Source organism: Castor canadensis, chromosome 1, assembly GCF_047511655.1.
Source record: "Castor canadensis chromosome 1, mCasCan1.hap1v2, whole genome shotgun sequence".
Taxonomy (NCBI): Eukaryota; Metazoa; Chordata; class Mammalia; order Rodentia; family Castoridae; genus Castor; species Castor canadensis.
This window is the reverse complement of record NC_133386.1, coordinates 93,070,821-93,089,578: the sequence shown is the minus strand read 5'-3', so window position 1 is coordinate 93,089,578 and position 18,758 is coordinate 93,070,821. Positions and strand designations below refer to the sequence as shown.

The window sequence follows — 18,758 nt, the reverse complement described above, 5'->3', positions numbered from 1 at the left end:
TATAACATTAATTTAAATGTTTTCATAGAACAGATCTCAGCCAACTACCTATTTATTTGTAGGCATTTAGAGGGGAGTATCACTGCAGCTTAGACTGTTCATGCTAGGTTGCAAGAAGTGCTTTGAGAAAGTCTTAAAGGCTTGGTTAGGAACAGATTAGAAGGACATTCTCATCCAGGGAAAAAAATTAGAAGGACATCTAAAAGATCAGAAGGTGGGAGGTCATGAGGAGAAGCTTAGAGACAGGAAATGTCAATGGATGAAGGGTTGTTACCAGTTTGGCTGGAGCAGAGAGTTTCTGTCAGGATATAGGGAGAGGCAAATATGGCAGAGTTGGTGAGATTCAAATATACAAGCCCTGTAAATAACATGCTAGACTGTGGGGAAGACAGTAAAATTGAAACAGGTGCCCAACATATAATTTTCCATGAAAATTAATTGGTCATGGTTGTACAAAGCTAATTGAAATGACAAGAATCTCAGTGCGTGGAGACCAATTAAGAAAGAAGAAGAAATGTGTAGAGGAGATAAGATAGTAAAAATACTGAAGTTGCCATCCACAGATGGAATGTCTACCTTCACCAAGGAAACCGTAACTGTGCTCTTAAAGGCTTTCAGCCAACTGAATCAGGCCCATCCAGATTATCTGAAAAAAATCTCGTTCGTTTAAAGCCAACCAATTGTGTGGTTTAATCACATCTGAAAAGTACCTTCATAGGCACACCTGGGTTTGGGTTTGATTAGATAACTGGGAACTGTAGCCTTGTCAAGGTGACACATCAGAAATTTCAAAGTGCTGTAACATCTGAAATGCTGGTAGAAAGTTCCTAGGTGAAAATGATCAGAAACCCATTGGAAATTCAAGATTAAAACTTTGAAAAGTTGTGGAAGTTGGAGATACAGCCACGGGAGTTATTTATGGAGAAGTAATATCCATATAGTCAGAGCTGTGCGGATCCTCATAGAAGACTGTAGAATTTGCACATCAAAGATGAATTTGGGAGAAAAACCATTTCTAAGTGACAGAAGAAGAGTTAACCAGAAAATAAGGCACCTAGCCTTAGTTGTCCCTCTGTCTGCCATCCTTTCTCCCTGGCTTTTCTAAGGTTTGGAATGGGGCACAGAACATTGCTGGTGGTTTCCCTGCTTTTCTCCTGGACATGGGAATCTTGCTGCCAAAGATACAAACAGAATTTCCACTGAAAAAGGCTAATGGTTTTTATTGTGGACTTTGATAGTACAATTGATGTACTTCAGAAAAAAAAAAAGGACTCCAGACTGCAACAGCAGAGAACAAGATGTGAGAGCTGCATCTGTTAGGATTATCTAGTGAAAAGGTCTGCTGGGACCTTTGTCCCACAGTCAGATGTCTTCTGTCTTCTTCATCTGTCTAATACATTTTGATTTTACTCTCCTCCTCTGGGGAGAGTTCTTTAACTCACCCCAGCTAACTTGGTGCTTTGATTCACTTAAGCATGTTTTATGTTTTTGGTCCTACTGAAATAGAATTGCTTTCTTGATTTTCACCCTCACCAGGCAGCCAGCTCCTATTAATTTTGAATCCCTGGGACCTGGAATAGTAGATGAATACCACAAAAAAAGATGGATAGAAGGTAAATCTGTGGGAGTGTTGTATGCAGCTTGTGGAAGAAATTTGGGGGGTTCTAGAGTTTAAAGAGTAAAATGAAAGAGAATAAAGTAGAGAAGAAAAGGAAGGGATGTGTTTGAGACGACTGTTGCAAAGGTGGGGGAGGAGTTTCATTCTCCTTATACAAAAAAGGAGAAAGAGGGGTTTGGTGAAGGTAACAATATAGTAGGCAGGGAAGAAGGATAGGAGAAATTTGTCCTCCCAGGAAAAGTAAAAGATAAATCAGTGTGAGAGAAAATATGCCATCTCCTAAAAAGATGAATTTTTTTCATCTGAAATATTTCAGATTTTAAGACTATACTTGTCAACTTAATTTTGATCTAAATTATTTACAGTGCTTGTAAAAATTAAAGCTGTTCTCACTTTCTTTCCTTTCCTTTTGTTTTCTTACCTATCTAATGTATCTGTCTATCTATCTAATCTGTCTAATCTATTTATCTATCATCTGTGTGAAGGGTCTATTAGGGACACACATGTAAATTTCTTTAATTGGTGTTTCATCTCTGTGTCCCTGCCCCCAGCCAAATGCTATCTTTTCCATGTACTACTAGGTCCAACTATGTGTTCTAGAAAAAAGGCTCATGGATTATAATTCTGGTAAACTTTTATTAAAACCTTTATAGTCTCCTGGAGAAAAGTGTTCTGAAGTGCTGAAATGTATAAAGCAAATGCTCATCCTGCCTTTCACTCCAACAAAGCACTATTATAACAACTTTCATTAAGACTTGAAACTCCATCCATATTTGAATTTTACAATTTCATGCTTATCTTTATCCTTCTATATATTTGAGTATTGATAATTATACCTCCTACAGTTAAGTAAATTCTCAAGGACACCAGAGAGCTGAAAGAGCAGGAATCATGTGAAGGACAGAGTTAGGAGAGCTATCTTGAAGCACTGGAAGTGTTCAAGAGCACTGAGAGGCAATAAGAGGCAATAAGCAGGACCCAGCCATTCGGTGTGTGTGAGCAGACCTGATGAGGGCCAAGTAAAGTGTGAGCGTGTGGTCACTTGGAGCTAGAGCCCCTGTATTCTGGTTCTGCCATTTACTATGTCTGCAGTTGTAGCAAAATCATTTTGTATCTCTCACCCTTGATTTCCTCATCAAGTAGAAAATATTTAGCGAATAGTAGTGTGCCTTACAGATCTAATAATTATTTTATGAATAGCAAAATAACCAGAAGGAAGTATTGGCTTGGGCCCACAGATGGTCAGCGTGTGGAGGGATGGGACCAGGGCCACAATCTCAGCAGCTAAAGTATTCAGGCCATGGCTTACAGGTCTCCTCTGCGGGCCTTTTGAAGTTGCCATACCAAGCCTCACAGTCTGTGTTGGACAGATCATAAATGCGATAATTACTTTCCACATCATTGTTACATTGTGGTGTCTTTGAAAGGAAAACACAGAGCTTAAAGAAAAGTGACTCATTCTTCAATCAAAATTGCTGCTATAAATTTCATTGTATTTAACTTTTACAAAATACCCATCATTTCTTACAGGAATTATTTCATGTATTCCTGAGACCATTGTTTCATCTGTACCTTCCAGGGTTCTGTCTTTCTGATTTTTTATTTTTTTGTGTGTAGCAAATGGTAGATGATGCTTTCAGATCCATAAAAATGTTCTTTTTGCTCAGATTGACTTAGAGTTTGACTAGCTATTTTCTCTCAAAAAATATGAGTTTATTTTGTACAGAAATATAGCTGCAGTCAACTTACTATGACTACAAGATACCAGGCAAATACAGTTTTTTTTTTCCTTCTGTACTTTTTAGGGGCAGTTTCTATTTTTATAATATAAATACTTTTAGTATTCCTGTTAATTTTTACATTCAAATGAAAAGATAGGAAATTGACATTATTGTTATAGACTTCATATTAATTATTATATATAATGCACATAGTATGAATTTCAAAATTTGATTGGCACCAAAGGAAAAAAAAAATAAGACAGTACCCCACAGCAAGTGACTTTGGGATCACTTTTTAAATTTGAAAGATAAAAATAAATTAAAGCCAAATAACAGTATAATTAAGAGCCTTTTATTATCAAGACTCAGCATTAGTTTTGTAAAGAAAATCTCCCTGTCTCTAAGGAGAACAACAGAACCAAGTGTGATTTCTCTGGACTGTGTTAATTCACAATGACTAGCTTTCTGTTCATTGTAAGGACACTATATATGGCTGTCGCCAGGTTCCACCATCTATTACATAACAATTTACCAAAGCAGAGAGATGCTGAGGTCACTGGCTATTGGACTTGGCCTGTGAAAATGTGAACAAATAGAGTATGACTCTGTGTGTGTGTGTGTTCATTCTGAAACAAACAATTTTGGAATAAAGAACACAGTCCACTGCTTTCATAGGATGACTTCTTTTTAACAAAATGAGATTGAGTTTCCTTCACAGTAAAGGCCAGAGGCTTTGCAGTAGAAAGATCCCTCCTCCGATTTTCACTGTGTTAGTAAGAAGGTCTTTGGCTAGAGGCTAAGCTTTAAACCTCACTGCAGCTTTGGGTTTTTTTTTTAATAAAATTTTTATTAGGATATATTCATTATGCGGGGGGGATTCGAAGTGACAATTCCAATCAGATTTATGTTATACATTGTTTACACTTCCCCGGTCATCTCTCCCGCTCAGTCTCCTCCTCACCCCACCAAAAACAATTGCAAGAGGTTTTTTAGTTCTGTTTCATACAGGTATATGAAGTCCATCTACCATATACCGACATGTTAATTTCCTTCCTTCACCCTCCCCCCAACACACTGTGCCTGTGCCTATTTTACAGTCCTGGTTTTCGTTAATAATATTTAAGTTGACATTGAAAGGGTGTGTTCAGTTCTTCAGAAGAGTATCTGGTGCAGTTGCTTTTTTTTTTTTTTTAAAGATCCCAGTTGGGTCATGTTAACCCACCTATCATTTGCATTTCAGGTTTTCCAGTTCAATTTTTATTTTTATGCAATCTTTTAATACCACATGAGCCTCAAAATATATTAAGAAAATCATTTTAGATTCTTACACATTTTCATCTGCTCTAATGAAAAAAATGTCAAGTTTGTTTTTAACTTGCGTGATAGAGTTATCAAAAGACACAGCAGAATGAAAATACCTAATAATTTTAATACTATTAATGATAATAGCAATGTTATTTGAGATATTGATTACTATTGATAATATTATTTTCAATATTAATAAATACCTAATATTTTTAATATTCTTTTGTACTGATTTTTACCACCAAGCATTTCTGTTTTATTTCTTGAATTTTCTTTTGGTCTTTGGATATGCAACTTTGTTTTGTTATTTAATACTTATTCTAACCATAGTCAGTGAAGAAGCAACAACCAGCAATTTCTCAAATTCCTTAGGCATGCAGGTACAAATCAACACTTTTATATATAAGTTACATTCTTCCTAATCATGCAGTCATTCCTCAACAGTGACACACAACCCATCCCTGGCACTGTTTATGCCACGTGCCTGTTTTTCAACTTGTAATCTCCATACTATGAGGTGGGCTTTGAGCTCAGTGCCACCCTGAAATGATGTAGTCAGAACGTTTTGCTCTAGAAGGACTTACTGGTCAGAACCACGTTGTGCTGATGATCAGTGGTACTCTTAGGGCCCTCCTTTCCCTATCCCCCTTCTCTAGTCCCCTCTCTCCTGCCTTCTCGCCTCTCCTCTCTGTTCCTCTTCTTTCCCTCTCATTAATTAGTTCTCCTTTCTCCTCTTAGGGTCCTGAATCTGATAAATATCTGAATATGTCTTTTGGGTGTCAGAAATTAAGATGCCAATCACAAATCAACATAATCCCCAACTGTAATACAACAAATGATAATATTTTGGTAGATCGCATCCATCTTCAGTAGATCTTACCTTTTGCATTTAAACTTGCTGCTTCTCTAACCACACAGTTTCCCAAGGATGTGTGTAATTTCTGCCTACTGAGTTGAAAGTATTCTCAGCTGGGGATGGTAGTGCACACATGTAATTCCAGGTACTCAAGGCGGGAGGATGGCAAGTTGGGACGCCAGTCCTGGTGAAGTTAGCAAAATCCTATCTGAACAACAAAATACAAGCAGTTGGGGGCATGGCTCAAGTAGTAGACCACTTGCATAGTAAGCACAAAGCCCTGTGTTTGATCCCCAGTACCAAAAAACCCCCAAAAAACAACCATTCTACCAATGAAGTCCACAGTGTCTTTGTTAATAAAATGGAAATTGGATTGTATTAGAAAGTTACCAGGAGCAAAGATGTCTCTCTGACCACCTGTACTTCTTACCTCTTGATTTTATGAATGCAAGAGAAATAAGAGGTACGTTACTGCACCTGAATTTGCTTTCTCCTCCCCTGAAAATTCTGTAGTTAAAAAAAGGAAGACTAGGTTAAGCATGGTGGTAGTCCCACCTGTAATCCCAGCTGCTCAGGGAGTGGAGATTTGGAGGATAGCAGGTTGAACCCAGCCTGGGCAAACAGTTCAGGAGACCCCATCTCAACCAATGAAAACCTGGGCATAATGGCACACCTGTCATCACAGCTCAGCAGGAAGCATCAATAGAAAGATCATGGTCCAGGTGGGCCTGAGCATGAATGTGAGACCCTATCTCATAAATAACCAAAGCAAAAAGGGCTGGGATAAGGCTCAAGTGATACAGTACCTATTGAGCAAGCATGAGGCTCTGAGTTCAAATCCCAGTACCACACAAAAAGAAGACTGTATGATTTCTGATTTTATAGTTTTGAAAGGACTGATCCTGCTACCCTAGTTTTCTTTGGAATCTTTGCTGAAGTCAAATCTGAGTAGGTTATGTTGCCACATTCTATTAAAAATATGTAGAAAAATACTTTAGGTGAAGGCCATAAAATACTTGTTATTATGCTGGCACATTCTGGTTTTACTTTGTGAAGTAAAAGTTTTGTTATACCAAATCTCTCTCTGCTGTCCTACTCTCATCCCACCTCACTTCCTATGTGCATCTATGGGTTTTTCAGTTCCCAGTGTGCCTGCACAGAAAATCATTCCTCACAGAAGTGAGGATTGGCTCTTCAGAGATACACACACCCAGTAGAACATTTACTCTTGTACATCCTCCTCTTTGCTCATAGGCTCCCAAGTTTCCTTACTGATGGGAGGAAAAGCTCCATAAAAGAGAGTAGGATTTTGCTATTCATGTGGTATTTTTCTTGAGTTTTTAATCATCAAAAGGTGTCACAAATTTTAGAGTCATAAAAAATCCAAGTAGAAATACCCAACAGATTTGTTCTGATGTTAACTCCTTCAAGGGGACAAAATTAAGGATTCAGTGAATTGTGAAGCATGAGGCACTTTTATGTCTGAGGGATTGTAGGTCTGGCCAAGGCCCTGAGTAATCAGTGGGAATCCTACGTGTTATCAGATGTCAAAGGAAAGGTATTTTGGTCTTCCACCTTGAAAAAATACCTTTATTCCTGGTTTACCCCATCTCCTGATGTGGCCCATTGCCTTCCCTCTTCTGTCTACACGCCTTGGCTTTGTCATGCACCTCATAGAGCCTTACATGTGTCCCAGCCACATCCACATCAACTTGGACTTCAGAATATGCGCATTGGTTGTGCTACTCATCCTCAGGAGGACAGACCCTAGAAAGACACCTGAATCAGCTCTGAATGTGAATTCATGATCATTAGGCAGGAATTTCTAGGTTCCCAGGAGAATACTTATCCAAGGATCTAGATGCTAATTCAGAAGACGGACCAGGGCTGTGGGTGGGCACATGTGCAAAACTCCTCTTGCTTCATGGGGACCAGAAGAGTGCATGTTATATGAAGAAATGAGGCCAGATGAGAGCAGAATGGGCCCTTTAAACATGGGCAGAGTGGAGCCTCAAGCAGAGTTTTCATGTTGTACTGAGATGATCTTCATAGTGCCTTGAATACAACATGGTTTTATTAGCTGTACTGATTAACTTCTATTCACACCAGTTTGTTAGGGGACATTGGTCTGTGCTGATGCTATAAATGTGTACAACTAAAAAAAAAAATAGAAGAACATCACAAATGCCTCTTTACATAAACTTTTCTTTAAGAGATAGTCAAACACTTTTTATTCTGTCATGTCATTAAACTACATCAAATGAACAGTATTTATTTCTGGCATTCACTAATTGTCTGATAGACACACATTTTCAGGTGTGATCTGCCTCTCTTCTGCAGACTGGGAAAACTATATCCCTGCTCCCTCAAACAAGAAACTACCCAGTTATCCCTCATCACCAAACCATTCAACACACCTGAGAGACACTGTGACTTTGAATTTCAGCAGATGCAGGAAGAACCTCCATCTCTGGTGACTAATGACATATGCTAAGTATCTCCAAGGTCAGTTTCAGGGTCTCTCAAAATCGCTGCCTATTTTCTTAAGTTGCCCTGCTGGATATCCAAAAAAGAATTTCACATGCACCACACAGCTTTATGTTGAATCAGACCATCCCAATTCTGGTGAAAATTCATTCTGTTCATCTCAAACAATGTGGTAAGAAGCACAGAGAACCCACTTTGCTTTGTAGAATATAGAAATCGTTTACTAATTTTCTTTGTAATCGGAAGAGCTCTCCCTTCTGCTCATAGTAACTTGTGCAGTACAGTCATTGCCCCACTATGATTAAGAACTTCACATATGCATGTTTGTTTCAGAATATTCAACTTCTAGGAAAAGACACTTTTGTTTATTATACTTTGCAGGATATCTTATGCAGTAAGGAAATTTATGTTGAGTAGTGGTTGCTAGAATCTTCCCTCTAAGCCTATATCCTCTGAGACTTCATAGCAAAGAAAAATGTCCACTAACTTTACTGTTAGGAGAGGAGTCTTCTTCCAGAAATGAAACTGTGGAGGACATATTTGATAAAAAATGTAGGAGTGTGATGGCACACACCTCTAAGTCCCAGCCATCAGGGAGGCTGAAGTAGGAAGACTGCAAGTTCAAGGCCATTCTGGGAAACTTTGTGAGATTCCAAGTTGTCTTAAAATGCAATTTTTAAAAAGGAGTTGGGGATGTAGCTCAGTGGCAAGATGCTCGCCTAGCATGCATGAGTCCCTCGGTTTAATCTCTGATACAAAAAACAATGCACACTGAGTTTCATTTATAATATTGTCTGCTATGATATAGGATAAGATGTTACTATGACGTAATAGCCCAAGTGGACAGTATGGTGTGAGGCTGTTACAGTGACTCCATCATGTCAAGGATCCAGGCTCTCCCAGCTTCAGGATTTACTGGCCCCCTAAGACCCAAAGTAGCTGCTACAGCTACCACTATCATGCCCTCTTGAGGGAAGAAGAGAAATGTGGTCATTCTCTACTTGGGAGGATGGAAAAAGTTCTCACATTAAGAGCAAAGGGTCAAAATGGATATTGGGAATACAGGCAATCTCTGAGATATAACTTAACTGTGCCACATTCTAAATAGCATTTGGGGTTGAATGTGAGAAAGATGTGTGTGTGTAGAGCAAGGAGAATTGGCATCATTCCACTCATGCCCTAATCTATGCAAGGTACTTTGTGATCTTCTCATGTAACAATAGTAACTTTAAGTGGGTACTCAGCACTGTTCTATTTATTTTATAAGACTTATCTCAGTCACTACTCAAATAACCCTATAAGCTCCCACCCCCAGATAAGGAAGGTGAGGCACGGGGAGGCTAGGGAGCGACCTGCAGAAATAGTAAGAACTACAGAACTAGTAAGGGCGGACATTCTCTTTACAGAGTTAACCCAAACCACTTCCTGTCCAGCCACCACTTGGAATATCAGGCTATATTGTGAGATTGAATAGGAGTAAAGATTCCCTAAATATTAGTATATAGAATTTAATAATTTTTTTTAAATCTGAAATAGGCAATAAAATATTTACTTCTGGATTTTTAATCTGAAGTGTAGCTTTACTTTTACAGTCAGTGTTACATGTTCTATGTTTTTACTTAATAAATGAAATTCAACTTCATCTGAGGTATTAGCCCAAAGGAGAGTAAGAAAAACAGATTGGAGATAAGTGCAATATGTTTACTACTAGATAAGTAAATCTCAGGCCTGATTTTCTGATCATCAAGAGTTATTAATAAGTGATTTATGCATACCCATGTAATAATACTTTAGACCATTTTTAATCAAAGTGACTTTAAAACCAAGTCTATCCCAGCATTTAGTGCTTAGTTTCATCCTCAGACCATTTAAGTAAGTATCCTATCTTTTGGGGTTTTTTTTAATCCCCATGTTTTAAATGATATTTAAAATTATCACATGGATTAAATAAAATAACTTTAGAATGTTAAAATAATGATATCTGTTCCCTAGATGAGTGAGTCTGTTAGGATTTACATAACAAAATATCACAGAGCTGGTGTCATAAACAACAGAAACTTACTTTCTCACAGTTCTGGTGGCTGAAAGTCTGAGATCAAGATGTCTGCAGCATTGGTTTCTTCGGAGGACTCTCTCCTTGACTTGCAGACAGTGACCCTCCTCTGCCTCTTCCTGGGACCGTCCCTCTGTGCACAGGCATCCCTGGCACCTCTCTTTGCATGTCCTAATTTCCTCCGTTTATAAGGACCCTAGTCAGGTTGGATTAGGGCCGCCCTAATGGCCTTATTTTGTCCAAATACAGTCACATTCTAAGGTACTAGTGGTTAAGGTTCAGTATCTGTGATTGGGGCGGTGGGGGGTAGGGAGGGAAAAACATTGTGCCCATAACATTCAAAACATCCTGGAAATTTGGAGGCTGTGAAAAGTTCAGTATTTGAGTGTTTTCTCCTCCCTTACTTGGTCTTGGCCAAAACAAGAGGTAATACAGTTTCTGTCTCAGTGAATAAAAATCTCTTTACTTAAATTCTTTGAGGCAACTTTATTAAATTTAATGTGCAGATTATTCAGAACATATAAAAGGCCATCTTGAACTTGCCGTTGCATACATTTTTACCAGCATGGTGAAAGAAAAAATGTTGCATCAATAAGCATTTTGCTGAATAGGTTAAGTGTGATTGAATGATCTGAACAGATACAAAGGCAGGGTATGAGAACCACTCATAACAATACCAGCCTGCTTATAAGGTAATAGCTATTAACTACAGAAGAGTTGAAAAAGTAAACATCAGTGTTTGGTACAGATGAATCTCTTTTCTCAAGTAGCACTGAAGACAACTCAGAGTACATGACAGCAAAAGAAACAATTTTATCTGTTCAGGTTATAGAAGAGAATACATATGTCACCATAAAAGATTTGAAGTATTGATTTGAGGGAAAATACTATCAAGGGAGTTTATTCCATACATCTCACAAAAATATTCTGAATAATACTAATTTTAGCTCCTTGACTACTGTCTTTCTTTCATTGCAAGTTTCTTTCTTTCAAATAAATAAAGGGTACCTACAGGGGATATAGTGGATTTTATGGCTTATAAGAATAAGCAGGAGAATAAGTAAGAGAAATTGAGGAACACCATAAAAGTCAAAGAATGTTCATGTGGTTTTCTAAAAATAAACCTCAGACCTATGAAATTTTATAAGCTGTACTTAACCTGCCTTAGAATGAAATATAGGTACAAATTTTGACACAACACAAGAATTGTTTTTATTTGTTTACTGAAGAAAATCGTGGTACAAATAGGGAAGACAGATGGAAAATCTGACTGCAGGCTACCATAGCATAGGAAGCTTCTGACATTAACAAAGGAAAAATGCTAGATAGTCTTGATTTTTGTCCTGAGAACTTTGCATGGAGTCCTTCATTTAATACCCAGAAAACAACCCTATGAACTAAGTATGATTATCCCCCTTTTCATAGATGAGGAGAGTTAGACTCCGAGAGGCTCACTAAGCTCCCTGCAGCACCACTTGTAGGTGGTGAGGTGACTTTAATGGTTGTTGGGTATCTGTGGCAGTATTACTGTATCGTATTGTATACAGCACAAAGTGTGCACACACTTACATATGGTTTATAATTAGGAAGACCAGACTGAGAGCTCGTGAGGGAACAGCATTGATAATAATGAAGCAGCAACCCCAGGATATGCCACTGTGCCCCCTCTGGGCTCCTCCGCTAACTTCTCTGGTTTCACATCTCACTGTCTTCACTCACCATTAGACTAACTCTGCTCACTGGGGAAGTGCTGTTACTTCAGAGGGCCATACGCTTTCTCATTTCAGTACCCTTAAAAATGGCATGTTCCTGGCCTGAAATAGAGCCTTGAAACTCTCCTCCCATTCACTGTCCACACAGTTAAAATACCCCTTGAAAAGTCCTTTGGATAATAACCTGGAGCCTCTTGGTAAACCCAAAACTGTATGATTTTACAGTTTGACTACACGGCTGCTATTTTGCTTAACACCAGATAATCACTGATTTTCTTTTAGGCAGTGTACTTTAGAAGCCATCATAAATACCAGAATCATTCTTCAGGAACGGAAACAAAAGAAAAAGGAGTAGATTTGCATTTCTCACCCAGAGATTGCTGCAGGTCATCTGTTCTTTACAGCAGAATCACACCCACTGCTGGAATTCTCCTGTCCCCTTCTCTTCCTCTCTCTCCCTCATTATTTCAGGATAACCAGAAGACTACATTTAGTCTGTGCTTTGTCAGTTAATAGCACATTACCGTACTAATCTTTGGACCCAAATTAATTAACTAATTAGGTTAATTTATTGAATTAACTAGTCCTTTTGGCATTAGAGACTTCTCTGCTTAGATGACTTGTCTGATACCATCTTTCTTTAGCCTCTCTTACCAATATTAAACCAATAATGTTCTCTTTGTCTGTGTGATAGACACAAGTTCTGTTATCATAAGCCTAAAAAGTAGACAACCTCTCCAGATGTGCTGTTCAATCAAAGCAGCTTCAAGAGCTTTCTGTTTACTCAGCTCTTGTTCACTCTTCACTGCTCACTCCTTTTAGGTTCCTAACTCCACACTGTCTCACTGAGTATCCCCCTCTAGCAGTCAGTCATCTCCTACACTATTGTCACTTCTATGTCTTTTTCTTACTAACACTCCAAGTAATGATCAATACATTCCTTTTTTTAAATTTCATGAATCACTTTACTCAATTACTGCGTTATCACATTTTTCCCTTACATTAAAAGATCCTCCTTTAAGCTGTGCATGGTGGTATACATCTGTAATTCCTCCAAGTACTTGTGGAGACAGAGGCAGGAGAAGCATAAATTCAAGGCCAGCCTGGATTGCATAGATAGCAAGATTCTGTCTCAAAAAAAAAAAAAAAAAAAAAAAGCCCTCCTGATTACAGCCTCAACAGTCTTGGTTTTCTTCTGGATGACATCTAAATATGGGAATATCATGGGCTTCATTCTATTTGCTCTTTTTCTTTCTATCTATATTTCCTCATGTAGATTTTAATTGCATCTGCATATTGATATAGTATATCTGTCATTTCCATCTGTTTTTAGCTCTGACCTTTTCCTCGTGATCTTCACTCATACCTACATGTTTATATACCCTGTCCTGTCCCGATAGTACTTCAACTCTAATGCAAAAGTGATTATCTCTTATATTATAGGTACTTGATATTTTATGAGTATTTAAAAGTGAATTAATAAGTCACTTGATTGTTTCTAAATATAACATAAATGCAAAAATAGAAAGTTCACATGTAAATATAACACCTTTTGGGACAATCTCTGAAAAGAAAAAGTTTGTCATTGCCCAACATGGGTAAAATGTTGCCCTCAAACACTGTAGATTTTAGAAGTATTTTATGTGTTTGTGATTATGTAATAGGAACACTACTTTTTAAATCTGTTTGTTCTTTGTACAATATTTGGGACAGCATTTTCAAATCAAAGGTTTTGTATCACAATTTGTAGTAGCCTTCATATAAGGTTAATGATTCTTGATACAATAATTACTAATAATGACTATATTCTGAACATTTTCTAAAATTTCATGTATTTTAATTTATTGTATTGATATTAAAGTGTCCTATATGTGTAATATATTTGTCATAATTTATAGTATATATGGAAAGACATGCAGATAATTACATACTTATATATTATAATTGCATGCTTATCTAGAGTACATGTGATTTTATATGTAGATTATATGTGATTTTACCAGTTTTCCAGATATACTCACAAGTTCATATATGAATGTACAAATGAAAATGTGTAGGTAAACCATTTTTTATTTGTAAAATAAGACCAGATTTTTATGTTTTCCTAAACTGTGTAGAGTGAAATCATCACAAGCCTGAGATTAAAAAAACTAGGTTTCCTGTCCTACTTTTGCAGATAACTCACGTGGCATTGAGTCTAGTAACATGTAAGCTCCTCCATGGCAGAGTTTTGTCTGTTGGTTCATTGCTGCACCACCAGCCTCTACAAGAGACGGGTCAAAGCAAGTGCTGAACAAAGTTGTTGCATGGATTATGTTTCTCCAAATTTAGTTTTCTCAAATTCATAAAACATCGATGAAATAGCAATCACTCCAAACCTCATAGTCTAAATGATTGTGTTTCTTCCATTCAGCTGAATAGGGCTTTTTGAAAAATGTGAATGTTTGTCCTACTTGAAAATGCTAAGACCTATGTAGTATTCCATTTAAAAGCTCACTCATTCTCAGATTGAGATGAAGATTTTCTGTTTGTTAAAATGGTAAAATAGTAAAGATAATGCCAATATCATATAAATTTCTGATATAATAGCTTAAAAGGAATTATTATTTTTGTGATTAAGTCACAATAAATACTTATTTATTAATAAATTTATTATTTATTAATAAAATATTAGAACACTTTGAATTTAAATAAGACAGATTCAATGCTGGGACTGTTGATTCACTCTCTCCTTGGGCCATCTTCCACAAGAAGAACTAAAACAAAAACTTTACCATTAACAAGGTATCATTCAAATTCACAAAATTAGGTAACTATAAAAGGAAGTTTAATAACCTCTCAAATTATGTTTTTCAAGTTTTGTTTGTTTTTGATTTTGTGTAGCATTTATACCTTGTAAACTATTAAGGTTTAATCGTTCCTTAAGATTTTGGGACATCCTATAACTATACCTTTCACTGATACATCAATTTAAAAATACAAATTAATAAAGATTTTAAAGTTTTTCTTCCTATTCACTTAACAAACATGGAATGAGTGACAGCCATTTGCAAACTGTGTTAGGAAATGCATGAGAAATTGTGTATTGACATTCTACACTCCGTGGTCATTTGGACAGCTGGCCATCCACAAAGCCCTGTGATCCCCAGCAAAAGAGTCAACATCTGGTGTGGAGTCAGCGTCAACATTAGAAAGACAGGAGAAGAAACTTGGGGACCTGGGTGATCCTGCAAGAAAACCACCGCCTCCATTCTTCTCAGCCTCCCCACCACAACCACCAGGACCAACTCTGCCGTGTCTGACTTCTCTCTTCCCTCATGGCTTATCCTCACTTCATGCTCCTGCTTAAAGAGACTGATCACTCTTTAAGTAAAACCATTTCTGCTCTACTTCTGTCACTTTCCTTCTTGTCCTACGTAGTATTTTTTCCGTAGTGCCATGTTCATCTTCATCAATTTGTTCATTGACTTTACTCGATATAGGCACACTAGAATGTAAGCTCCATGTTAGCAGGAAATTTGTCATTTGTTAATATTTCCTCAGCATTAGAACAGTGTATGATACTTAGTAAGTGCTTTGTAAATAATTGTTGGATGGATGAATGGATGGATGAAAGAATGAATGAATGAACACTCTTTCCAGAACCTCCCACTGAGATCCTCTTAATTGTTTCTCTGCCAGTTTCCAGTATCTCCTCACCTTTAAAAGTTTCACGTAATTTCTCTAGCTACGAACATCATTATTTTCAGTCAGATTAATATTCTACCCTGGCTGTCTTGCTTCACACTGCTTTTGGGAAACATTTGTCACAATTCTATTTGACCCAGTATTTTGGAAATATGGTTTAGGCATCCCTCCTCTAAAGTGCTTGGGATTTTTTGGGGTTATTTTGACTTTTCTTCCAGATTTGGGGTATTTGCATCTACATATTGATATATCTTGGGATTGGTACCCAAGTATAAACACAATTCATTTTTGCTTCAGATACCATATGCACATAGTATGAATGTAATTTTATAAAGTATTTTCAATGCATCTCAATTGCAATCCACCACATGACACATGAGATCAAGTGTGCAATTTTCCACTTGTGATATCCTGTCAGCCGTTAAAAAGTTTGGGATTGTGAAGCATATCAAATTCTGAATTTTGGGTTAGGGACACTCAACCTTCATACTCGTGGGGACCTACCACTCAAGTGTGATCTAACAAATATATGGGCATGGAATGAAATGTTGCTCAGTCACAGTGACTTCTTAAATGAACTGCATCTAAGAAGGAGGCATAGTATATAAATGAGTAAATACCAAAACTAAACAGCGTGTACAATGGCCATAAATGAAGTTCGTGCCTTCAGTAAGTATACAGGTTTCTGCAGTGACAAGTCAAATGAGCAAGACAGAGACCTAAAAGAAAGGAAGAGAATTCCTGACTCTCAGGTGGGAATATTGGAATATCCATACAAGTGTTGTAGGATTGTAAATGACTGCACTGTTCTTAATGGCAATTTAGAAATCACTATGAAGGTTAAATGAATTCCTGCTCCTTCACAAGCATTTCAACTACTAGAAATTTGTTATATTAAAAACTTGCCTATAACAACTAGAATCATTCAAATGTTCATAAATAGGTGGTTTAATTTTGAAATCACGTTGTCATATAATGGAGTAATGCAATCATTAAAATAAATAAATACAGAAATGTTTGTATTATATTGAATGCAATGAGAATTTTGCACATTAAACTGATATGATCTCACTATCATATTTACAACCACACTTCTGGATACTAAGGACAGCAATAAGCAGTACTCACACATACCTGCCCTCCTAGAAATTAAAGTCAGACTGGGAAACAGACAGCAAACATGTGAGGTTTTAATGCAGATAGAGCAGTGCTACGAAGAAAAATCATAGCAAGGAAATAAAGAGGGACGAGGATCAGAAAAATCCTAACTGAGGAGGTGACATTGGAGCAGAGTTTTGAATAAAGGGAGGGAGCAAGGCAAGATCAGAGGGACAGATAGTCACAAAAAGCGCCCTGAAAATTCACGCTTGGGGTCTTCTAGGGAAATGCAAAGAAGAATGAGGAGCAATGGAGTGAGCAGCAGAAGGGGAAATCTGAGAAGTATTCAGGGACCATATTAGCTGGCATACTTTGTGAGCCAGGCTAACAATTTGGGATTTTCTTAATTTTGTGAGGCACCATCAGAAGATCTTGAGCAAGGGAGTGACAAATTCAGATTTGTGCCTTTTGAGAGTCACCATGGCTGTTAGGTAGAGAGTTTGTGAGAAAGAAAAGAGTGGAAGAAGATCAGTTTGGTGACAGTGGCTTGAAGTAGACCTTGAGCACAGAGAAGAGGAAAAGTGGTCAGATCAGTGCTGCATTTTGAATGTGAAGCCAAGAGGCTTAGCTGCTGGATCTGGTGTGGGATGTGTTGGAAAGAGGAAGCAAGATTAATGACAAGGATTTAATGAGCAACTGAGGGAAGGAGCTGTTTCCTGAAGAAGAAGGTGTTTGGCAACAGTAATAATGGAGGTGGAGAATTCTGTTGGGGATGTGTTCATGTTAAAATATCTGTTAGATCTCTAAATGAAGCTAAAAGGCAATTGGATTAATGATTGATATTTAAGAGAAAGGTTAAAACTGGAGATGGCATATGTTTGGGGGTCCTTGAAGCCCAAGTTGGGGCCACTTATAAGGCAAGTATAGAAAAAAGTGAAAATGCCTAAGGGTCAAGTGCATAGGCCCCTTCTGTCTAAAAATTCTGAACTGGAGGGACTTCAGGCCCACGAGACTTAGGAGAACCAACCAGTGAAAAAGGAGGAAACACTTGTGTGACTCACAGGAGTAAAGTGAACATCATGTGTAGGTAGAAAGAAAAAGTAGCTCATAAGTTACTAGCCATCAGCCTCATTTGAGGGATGAAATTCTGGAGGATACTCGGTATTTTCTATTTCTGTAATGTTTGGTATTTTGTAAACAAAATCGTGATGAAAAAGTTAAGAATAATGAAAGATTAATAAACCTATTAAGAGGTTATGTAATTATGAACTTTAACTCTATTACATCTTTAATTAGGCAATTTACAAAAGGTTTGCAGTGACCAAAAGTGAGAGGAGGACCTAATATCTTTCAGAAGACATATCTAAGAGTGCACTATTTAAGTACCTGCATTTGCAGAGCAGTTGTGAGGAATGAAAAGTTTATGTGTGTGTATATGTAGTTATGTGTGTAAAGAATTTTTCATGTTATTAATGGGCATTAAATAATAATATGCAAAAAACCAGAAAGTAAACCAGAAATGCATACAGAACATGTGAATGGATGGAAAACAGCCTACCAGTTTGTCATTACCTAACGGAACTGATCATATGTGTAACCAAATGAAGGTTTTAAGAGTTTAATTTCCATGCTGTGAATAGAATGCTGGCTAGTGCATTCCACAGGGATTCAAGCAAGTTGCTCTGAACTGAGAGTTTATCAAAAACTGAAATGAGCCAGACATGGTGGCACACACCAGTAATCCCAGCTCTAGAGGGGGTGAGGTAGGATAACTGGGAGTTTGAGACCAGCCTGGGCTACATAGCAAGGACCAGGCCAGCCTAAGCTACATAGTGAGACCCTGTCTTAAAAAGAAAAAAAAAACTGAAGTGGAAATGGTCAACAATGCAATGGAACCTCACATTCCCAAACCACCAATCAGGAGTCGTGCAGCTGAATCAAAAGGTTCCAGTAATCATGTTGCCTCAAGTAAATATGTGTTCTACCTAATCAGATAACCTGTATGCCATCTCAGATAAGCTGTTGTCTGTTAAAGTGCTGTGAAAGTCATCAGGTAAAATGCCACTGTTTCTCTTTATGAGGATCACTTATACCTGATGGCACGAACTGTGGTTTTTTTAATGCTTGGGAGTGTCACTTCTGCTTAAAGGACATGAGCCTTTCCTTTAGGTCTGTTCCCACACATTTGTAAAATTCCAAATTAGTAGAAATCTATCCTTCC

General features: G+C 37.5%; 1 protein-coding gene across 48 annotated transcripts in view; it reads left to right on the top strand.

The window, feature by feature from the left end:
* Rims1 (regulating synaptic membrane exocytosis 1) overlaps positions 1–18,758 on the top strand; it is a 405,270-nt gene that overhangs the window by 372,343 nt on the left and 14,169 nt on the right. The gene's annotated exons all lie outside the window — the stretch shown is intronic.